This window comes from Corvus brachyrhynchos, unplaced genomic scaffold (assembly GCF_000691975.1).
Source record: "Corvus brachyrhynchos isolate BGI_N302 unplaced genomic scaffold, ASM69197v1 scaffold83, whole genome shotgun sequence".
In the NCBI taxonomy this organism is placed as follows: domain Eukaryota; kingdom Metazoa; phylum Chordata; class Aves; order Passeriformes; family Corvidae; genus Corvus; species Corvus brachyrhynchos.
The window spans coordinates 7,936,185-7,946,688 of record NW_008238464.1 but is presented as its reverse complement, the minus strand read 5'-3'; positions in this window follow the sequence as shown (position 1 = coordinate 7,946,688).

Genomic DNA, 10,504 nt, shown 5'->3' with positions numbered 1-10,504 from the left:
GGCTTCTAAAATAACTACCCCAAATCCCCCCAAATGCTCAAGCACTTTGAGTGTATCACAGTCCCTAGTGTGGATATCAAGGTCAGCAAGGTCAAGCTAATAACCATCATAAAGTCAGAGGTATTGCAAACACTTTTCCGACGTGTACGTGGTCCAAATCCTTCAGTGGCATAAATCAACCTGAGTAGAGTCAAGGAGGTAATAAATGGTCTCCTTAAATGACAAAGCCCTCCGTGGCAAGTCACTCTCCATCAGAGGCATTTCCAAGGGCCAAGGGCTGGCTGCCAGGACTTCTTTGCTAGGCAATGCCTGAGCAGAGGGTGAACAGAGTTTGTGGGTGAAGGCACTGCACACGCAGGTTCAGGCACTGAAGTCCTCCATGTGTATCAGGACTCCCATTTCATGTGCCCCTCACTTATTTATTACTCACTGAGCATTGAGCATACTCTTCTCAGCTGTGGAAAAGCTGCAGATTTTTGCCAAAGACGCTGTTAGAGAAAATATTTCTCCTTTGGCTATCACTTGATATTACTAGCTCTTACACTTGCCAGATGACTTATGAGAGAAACATCACTGTGCCTGGCATCCTCCAACACACTTGCTGAACTGTATGCACTGTTAGCCTGTCCCAAGGCATCCTGTTCAGCAATTTGCTATTTCTGTAAGGAACATCATCACCTCCTGGCTTGCTTTGAGATCACTTTATTGCTAGACAAGACTCAAAATGGAAATAAACCAGGTTTATTTTTATTTACTTTAAAGTAAAATGTTAAACAAGTGTAAAGTGCTAGCCTGCTTACTAAAGACTATACCTGCTGCCCATCCTGTGTTTTAGCTGCTCTTTTCTCTTTAACTGCTCCCCCCACTTGGCACAGCTTTACTTCAAACAATATATTTTTAGCAAGGAATCCTTTTCTTAACTTTTTTATTCCTGTTTGCACGGGGACATTTTATGTTTTCTCTTGAAGTGCCAAAGCATGTGGCTTTACAAAAGTGGAGTACCTCCATGTTGTGTTGATATGTTGATACTAATTAAGTATCTTTTAAATGTGAGCTGTTTGAGTAGAGAGTCCTTGATCTCCCAGTTTTTCATCTATTTACCCTTTCTCTTGAGTGTCAAGCAATTTGCAACCATCAGCTGATTTCCTAACATTTTACAAATCACACATACAGAAGGAGCCCTTGGGGACAGCACTTTTTTGTCTTCTCAGAGACGATGGGAACCTTTTCGTGAGCTGCATGAAAATTTGCCACTTACAGAGTCTAAAATGCCTGACTTTGACACACTTCTATTAGTGTGGTTCGTGTGGTGCCCTCAGTATCTGCAGGGGCTGCACATGACTGTGGTGTCACAGATGTCTGACCCAACAGGCCAAGTGCCAGGGGATTCTCTGGCAGAGCACTGGTGTCTAAGTTTTGTGAGAGAAGCACACTTCAGGAGAAAGTAGAGAAACTAATGAAGTCACCAACACAATGAGCCTCATTGTTTCATTTCAGCTTTTTTGTCACCAGTCTGATCTTGATCTCCCTTGGCAATTTTTTCAGATTTCTCCTTCTGAAATTGGTGCAATAATAGGCTAGTGAAGACCTAACTGGTGAGTTGTATTACTCCAGCCCTGACCTTTAAAATTCAATGCTAACATGGTTTGAGGCTAGTGAACAAAAAAAGTAAAACTATTTTTTATTTAAAGGGATTTTTGTCCCTCTTGCACAATAATCATTCCCGCTAAAGTAATAAAAATTGAAGGATCTGCAGACCTCTGTCTTATATCGAGTACTGAGTTCAGAATTGAGTTCTCTAGCCCTTGGATTAGGCTGTAGGAGAAACAACAGGCAAAAAACCCCAGGAGTGGGCAAGCTGGTCTGTCTGTGCTGTGACAGACACAGGGTTAACAGCAGTTTCCTTACTCACTTGGTGGCTTCATCCAAGTGAGAGTAGCTCAAGAAATGCCTCATGCTTCAAGTGTTCCCCCAGCACTGGACATGCAAGACCAGGTATGGGCCACAGACACGTTTTCTGTCTCAGTGCTGCACACCAGCCGGGTCCAGGAGCAAGGGGTGTGTGATGTGTACAGGATGGAGATGCCATATTTGCTCTGGGCTGGAAACACCTAGAGGTCCTGCCTTATGGAGAGCTGGTCTCCACGCCCTGTGGTGAGTCAAGAGCTGGAGGAACAGGACCATTGGTATCTGTGTCCTGCACATCCTGCCTGAAGAAGCAAGGGGTTCCTCCCTTTATCCTGACAGCCCAGGAGGCATATGGGGGAGGTGGGCTTGCAGGAGAGTCCATTTAGTGGGTAATGTGCTTCTCCGGGTTCCACCCCATCTCTGATCAGGCTGCCCTTGGACCAGTGACACTGCGAAGCTGTGGCAGACATTTCTGAGCAGTCCCCTCTCACGTCTGTCTCAGCTCTCTCATGTGCGTTTCTTAGGCCACAGCTGCAGAAAGGATGGGGGTCTGACTGACCTTGTGTGTGCACAAACACGAGCTTCTGTGGCATGTCTGCCCTCACAGGGTGCTCTGTGCTGCCGTGGAACCAGTGCACTGTCCTCCCTCAAGTGCCACCTTTGGGGTTTCACGGCAGAAGACTGGCAAGGCCACCACGGGTTATTGGGGCTGACAGTGTAGAGGTGTTGTGGCTCAACGGGGGATGGCCTCAGCTCCAGCATTTCCAACTCTCCATCTCCCTTGACTCCCCCAGTCCTCCTGCTCTGCTCATAAAGAGGAATCACCTGTCAGGCTGATGACCCTCAGGGTGATAACCACACAGTCCTGGCCCGTGTCAGTGAGCAGCTGTTGCTGTCTTCTTTGGGCTTTCAGGGCTTTTCTAGGTGAGTTCTCCTGATGGCTTTCCATTAAAACATGCACAGTCTCCCTGTTAAGAGAATCTCCCCAGGTGTAAAAGCATTTCTCAAATGTTACAGCAAAAGGCATACAGGTGACACACTTACACCAGGTCCACTTCATTTCAGGAAGGTTATGGAAAAATGCTGGGTTTGCTCCAGGCAGAGGCTCTTCCTCTTTCCTAACAAAGCTGTAACTCTGCCTGCAAAGAGGCATGTGGTGAGACTGGCCGTGGTGCCTCCCGGTACAGAGCTGGGCAGCCTGGAGTCTCCACAAAGCAGTAGGAATGGTCCTCCTCTCTCAGGGATGAGACTGTTTCCCCTTGCAGACCCAGCGAGCAGGAGCCCACCCCTTTCTCAGCTGCGATAACCGTGTGGCAGCACAGCCTGTAGCTCACTCAGGCACAGCTTTCTCAAAGGAGGCTTTGTCCTGCCTGAAGGGAAACGCCCAGCTCTCCTCCTAGCAGGGCCACTGATGTAATACCACTTACCTATCCTGGTAGAAGTGACCTTCTGCTAAATATTTGTTTAGAGCTTGCATTATTTGAGAAGGGCCAGCTCCATGTAGTTTCCTACCTAACAACTGGTGCAGATTTTAGATTGTGGCCACCTTCTGGTGCAGACTGACCATTTTCTGAAAGGTCAGCTCAGGCCAGTGGACAATGCTGCCCTTCCTCCTCTAGGCCCCTTTATCTAAGATCTTTGAGGAAACAAGGATACAGAAAAGCTTTAACAGTACCTTTAGAAGTAGGGATATAAAAGTAGAGATAAATAAGCAGCTGAAGAGAGGATATGGGTGAAGTCTGAGAGAAATTTGTGTTGTGACCTACATTATTCAAAATACTTGTAAGTGATGTAGGAAGGAAAGCATCCATCATGAGGTGGGAGGGTTTGTTGGTCAATCATGGGTTTGTTCAGGTTGGAAAAGATGTCTCAGATCATGAGCCCACCTGTTAAAGCAGCACACCATGTCCACCACTAAACCATGTCCCTAAGGCCACATCTGCAAAATTAACCTGACGTATCTGAACTGTGACCAGCTGCAGACGGTTGCAGAAGAGCTCAAGGTACCAATTAACTGGAAATAAAGGCAGAGGTGAAAGCTGCTGTTACTGCATTCACGATAGGTCACATAAGGAAAACAATCTTAACTATGTACACACAGGTATTGGGGGGCTCTCTATCTCCTCTAAACGTGTAAGAATTATCTGGTAGTGCCTTGAGAACACCATTTCAGTGTTAAGTAGTAGAGAGACTCTTGGTAAATACTAGGAAAATAAGGGAGCACAAATCAGCATGCATCGTTACACTGTAAATTTATGATGCATCCTCTTTTCATATACTGTCATCTCATCTCAAAAGGTTATCATGGAAATGGAAAAGAAGTGCAGGAAATAACAAGAATTTGCGGTATAGATCCACTTCAAAAAAGTACTGAACAGAACGTGATTCTTCTGCTTGGAAATTGGATGATTAGAGAAAGTCATAAGGAGAAATATGATGTTTCTCTACAAAACTGTGTGCTGCATAAGAAAATTTATTCACTGCTTCTCACAGAACTGTGGGTCACCAAATGAAGCCACCAGAGACAGCAAATGAAAAGGAGCACTTTTTCATGAAAATTGAATTTTCACGAAATACTGATTTTTTTGAGCTCATTGGCAAAGGATGTTCTAGTAGTCAAAATTATGAGGAGGTTCAAAAGTAATGAGACAAACTGATGGAGAGGAGGAAGTCAAGAGATATGGAAAACTGGTATGCAGAGACACACTCTGACTGGACCAGCGAGCTGGGCAGGAGCTGATAGCAAAGCCAGGCAGCAGCATCGGGGGCTGCCACAGCAGGAGCACAATGAGGAGCTTGGGGCAGGTCCCCTGTGGCCAGCACTTGTTGTCAGAGCACAACTGGGCAGCAGCAGTTTGGTGCCCCAGCGCAGAAAGACGTCGATAACCCGGCGTGAGGTCACCCCTGCAGTGCTCAGGGCTGGAGCTGGCCCCTGAGCAGAGGCTGGGCTGGTCCAGCCTGGGCAGAGACGGCCTCGGGGGCACCGCACAGACAGCCCGGAGGGTGCGGGGGGGGGCGAGAGGAGGCAGCCAGGCCCTTCCCAGCCAGCGTGGACAAGGCAGCAGGGACTGGAATGAGAGGGCTTCAGGCTGGGCGCTGAAACCTTTTCCGTGAGGACAAGCAGGTCCTGCACGGGGAGGCTGGGCAGGCTCCATCCTTGGGGGATTATGAAACCTGGCTGGGCAAAGCCCTGAGCAACCTGGTCTGACCTCACAGCTGGCCCTGCTTGGAGCAGTGGTGCATGAGGCACCTCCTGAGGTCCCCTCCAGCCTGAATTTCCCAGTGATCCTATCCTCTTATCCTCTGATTCTCTAATCCTAATTCCTTTAGGGAGAAATTGTCAGAGGTCAGAAAGATATATGGGGGAAAATATTATATTGAACAAGATTCCCCTGATTTGAACTCAATGTATCTGTTTATTTTTAATGTGTTTGTACAAAGAAGTAAATGTAGACAGTAAGAAAAAAAAAAAGTAAATTTTATAAAAAATGGAGCACAATTCTGGGCATAATAGAGCACATGAGGAGAAGCCCTGAAGCCTGACAGTGACCTGAGCCTTATGACAATATGAAACTGTAACTGCAGTTGATTCATGTCTACCCTACGGAGCTATTTCAAGGAAGAGAAAGTAGTTTAAGGCATCCACTCTGTCTTGTACATCTTCAGCTGGTTCCTTTTGCAAGTTCCTATTACTCAGCCAATCAATCACTCTTGCCCTGTGGCTGCAGAGGTGTCAATGAAAGCCTTCAGTACCCTGCATGGTCCTGAATGCACTCAGTGGTGTGTCAGGCAGAGATAAAAACAAGCTCAGACCTGTGTTCCTAGGCTGAGTTTGCAGGTTTTGTGGCTGAGAACACGTAGCACAGGTGTTTTCCAGAGTGACCAGAGCTACTGGATCTGTAGTGCAGAAAACACAGGGGTGTTTTTCACTTAATTTCACACAAGGCCATTTTCCACCTGATTTCAGCCCATGTTTTGGTACTGAGTGAATTCCTGAAAGGATTGCAAGTGGAAACTACAGTGAAAGAGCTGTTGGTCTCTTGGAAGTCCCAGGGTGATGTTTCACAAATGTCCATGGTGCTGGGAGGCTGCAGCTCACCTGGTGCAGAACAGTTGCTGTATGGGCTGCGGGGTGGGAACAGTGTGAGAGACATTCCCAGCCATTTCTTGGTTACAGAGAAATCTCTGTGGTGTTCAGCAACATCCATCTTTTTATCTTTATATCTTTTTAGCTTTTTATAAGAAGGACAAATCAACTCCTCCATCAAGTACTAGGCAGATGCTGGCAAACAGTGTTGTTTCGAGATAGATGTGTGTTCATGAGTCATTTCATGATGCATATTCATTTTACCCTCAGGTAAATTTTAGGCACAAGTGGGCTTTCCTGGGCAGAGAAGAAAACCTTGGTGACATTGCATCTGAAATCTAGACCTAGCACTGCCATCACAGAATCACAGAGTCACAGAATGGGTCAGGTTAGAAGGGACCACAGTGGTCATCTCATCCAACCTCCCTGCTCAAGCAGGGCCATCCCAGAGCACATGGCACAGGAGTGCATCCAGGCAGTTCTTGAATATCTCCAGCGAGGGAAACTCCACAACCTCTCTGGGCAATCTGTTCCTGTGCACCATCACCTTCATGTAAATAATTTCTTCCTTATGTTCAGGTGGAACTTCCCGTGCACCTGTTTGTGCCCATTGCCTCTTGCTTGGCACTGCTGAGCAGAGCCTGGTCCATCCTCTGACACCCTCCCTTCAGATACTGACAGAGATCGATGAGGTCACCTCTCAGTTGTCTCTTCTTGAGGCCGAACAGGCCCAGCTCCCTCAGCCTTTCCTCATAAGAGAGATGCTCCCGTGCCTTAATCATCTCTGTAGTCCTCCACTGGACCCACTCCCGGAGCCCCATGTCTCCTTTGTACTGAGGACCCCAGACTGGGACACCATTGGTTGCATCCTAATCAATGCCTTGTTCCACTTTGTGTAAGAGCTGAGGAACAGGCTTAAAGCATCATATTTTTCTATCCCTGAACAGCAATGCCTGATTTCCTAGGGCAAGACATCACCCTTTCAAATTAATTGATATAGATATTTCCAAAGTTTGATGCTACAAATCAAGCAAGAAATTAATTTCAGAGTGCAGGAGCCCTATACTTTCTTTCCCTCTCAAATCAGTTGAGCTTCACTCAACAAGTTTCTCTTCTTTTCAATTACAGTTCTCCTGTGGTAGAAAATAAATTTGTTTCAAACACACACGTTTCTCTTCTTTTCAATTACAGTACTCTCTCAAGTAATTTAATTTCTTTCAAGTCTTCAATTCACATACAACTTTCTCCCCAGAAAATGTATACACCTGGTAACAAAAATGCATTTCAGGCTCTATTTTTTCTATAGAGGTTTTAGAAGCTGGGTTTTGTCTCCATTACTTTTGAATTGACTAAGGCAGTTTGGCAAGAGATACTCATAACACATGAAAGCTACACAAGTGGGCTTTTGTTTGGGTCATCTCCTTTGGTTCCAGCAGCTGCCCTAGTCCAGCCACAGGAGGGACTGTAGTGCTGAATGTCAGAGTTCAAAACCTTCAATAAAAAAAACTTCAATAAAAATTTATTCACTTTAATTTGCAGCAGTAGCTGGTGTGGTAGTGAAACCCAAGAAGGGCTCATCATTAGGTGCTGTGGGCTGATATTTATCTCCATCTCGTCTTCACCGAGTAATAGAAGATGTGGAGAAGGACAGGGCTTACGATGAACATGAGGTACGGACAGAGGGCTGAAGGAGCTGCAGGTCAATTACTTCCTTGGAGCTGAGACTGGGATGATCTGTACAGTCTCTGGTTGCTCTGGGACAGGTGTCATGAAAGACTGGAGGACAACGCAATCTGCCAGTACTTGCACTCTATCCCTCCTGAGAATAAACACAGGACTGAGGTGACCATTTGGCTATAGTGTTCTACATGTGCAACACCATATATTCAAAAGGGGAAAGGTGGCAAAAAATGCCCATAAATTCATTACAACAAGCACTAATTTAAACTGCCCATGTAACAATAAGGGGTTCAGGGAGTGAGGTGGTACATGGCCCTCACTTAGCGTAGCAGAGATTTGTGATTGGACTCTGGGACATTTGTTAATTCAGCCAGTTGAGTCAGTAGCTTACTGAACAGGCAAGAATATTTCTCTGATGCTTTACTACAGCCACCTGTCAGAGGATGGGTAGAGCAGTCAGTAATCCACAGAGATCCCCAAGGAGCGTTCTGCTGCCTTTGTTCGCTTAATCACGGCAGAGAGTAACAATGATTCAGGCTTTCATTAGAGCTGCATGAGGGTTATGAAAGTGAGAGACAGCTCTCCTGAGTCAGCTCTCCTGAGCTCCAGTGATCTATCTCTACAGCTTGCACGTGGGGACAGAGCTGCTGTGGTGTTTTCACTGCTCCTGCCCACCCCATCCCCTGGCAGGTCACCAAGCAGGCAGGATCGCGCCTCCCATGGTGCTGGGCAGGTCGACCTCAATGCCTGTGGCTTCTGTCTTCAGACTCCTCAGCTAATAGTGGTTTATTTCTCTCTGGATTTGGCTTTTATTGTGCACCCCAATTGACACTTGCTGTTTTTATCTATTGAGTCTGTATTTGATGAGATTCTGTCTTTTTTTGTTCTTTCCTTTTTTTGTTGTTGTTTTGTTTGTTTGTTTGCTTGGGCTTTTATTGATAGTTTCTCTCTCCCCATTTCACTTTGGTTTCAGATCTATCAGTAACTTCCTAGTTCTATAGCTCTGACCCAGGATCTGGCATAGTACTCAGTCTGTCTCTTTGCATATACAATACCATTTCTTTCCTTACAAAGGCTTGTTTTCCTAGCAACTAAATTGTACAGAGAGGCCCATATGTTTCCACAGCCCATGTGCTCTAAAGCATAGCAAATCACTATTTGGAAAAAGTGCTCTGTAGTCCCTTGTGCAAGCCAAAACACACTCCTTGGCACTATGTCTTTCCCATTTACAGTACAAAGCAGTCTCAGGGAGAAGGTTCTCAAGAGGGCACCAGAGCTGATGTGCACAGCAGAAATACAGGTGCAACCAGAGACCAACTCAACCAGTACACTCAATGTGTAATAATCTGCAAGATAGAAACCTCCCACATTTTAGATGCTACACAAGGCACATGCTGAGCTCCCCTTCCTGCAATGTGCAATGATTAGACTCCTTTAGAGGTTCCTAAGTACACTGAAACCCACATCTAGCCATTTGGAGCAGACAAGGGATTGTGTGGGAGTGCATGAAGTGTTTGCTGGGGCTTCATTAAATGCCTTCCCCACTTTGCTTTTGTCCTTTCCCATTTTTATTCTGTGTCAAACATCAGTTCTCACAACTGTCTCCCAATTTACTCCCCTCGCCATTTGAGAGGGGACTTTGTTCTCACTGCACCAGCACACCTCCTTGAAACCCTCGGTAGTGGAAATTACGGGAGTGACTGGAGCTTGCTTTTGATCTGCCACAAAAAACCACCTACTCTCTCCTGGCAGCCGTGGCTTCTGCTGGGTAGGGGAGCTGCCCCTTTTTAGCAGCCCCAGGCAGGGTGAGGGAACATCTGCTTGCTGCAGGCAACAGTGACGAAGGAGCTGTGCTGCATCTTGCTAGGAAGAGCCAATGGTTCTGCTCACCTTTGGGTTCAGACACAGGGAAGGGACAGAGGAACAAAGCAGCTGTTGGAAGGGTTCTTCCAACCTCTTAGCTGGTTGTCCTCTATTTCAGTCCTGTTTGATCCAGTTAATCCTTTTCAGGTGGGAAATCGGATGTGGAATCTGCTTCTCACTCCAGTCTTCCTGCAGCGTTTAGGCTTCCACAAAGCAAGGAAGCCCTCTCCAGGACTGAGACCTCCTTCCCATCCTTCCTCCTCCTGTGAGCTATGCACCTCCATCGCTGCAGTTTGATATCCTATGTATTGTTTCTCCTTGTTTTGGTTTGGGTTTTTTTTCCTAGCAGATTTGGAATAATCAGTTTTGGTTTCTCTCTCTCCCTCACTTTGCTGGTGCCTCTTCACTTTCAGTTCTAGGGTATTGCCCAAGCTCTGCACACCCTCAGGGAGAAGCAGAGAATCCAGGGTGGGGTGAGAGCAGAGCTGGAAATAGTGTAATGATGGGTGGGGAATCCTACACATTTGTGTTGGCTGAGAAGCCAGAAGGGGGTCTTAAAATGAAATCTGAGGTAAAGAAAGGATTTTTTTCAGACTGACACATTACAGGAGCAGGATGTGGAGGAAGACTGTTCTTAAATGTATAATAAATCAAACTTTTCTAGCAAATAATCACAGTGGGACACAATCTGTAACATTCAGAGTATCTGATATTTTCAAATAGGTTCCTATGGGAGAACATGTAGAAAAGGAGAAATGACATCTCAGTGTTACTGCCACTCCATGTTGGAGCTGCTGTTTTCTGAACTTCTTTCAGGATGAAAAGAGGCAACCATGCTCATGTTTTCTGTCTTCAGTCTCACACTGGCCAGCTGACCTGTCCAAGAGGTCACCTGTGCATAACTCAGTTCTTTCACTCTGCAAATTGAGTCCAAGGGGTGATCTTATTCTCCAGTCTCTGGATTCA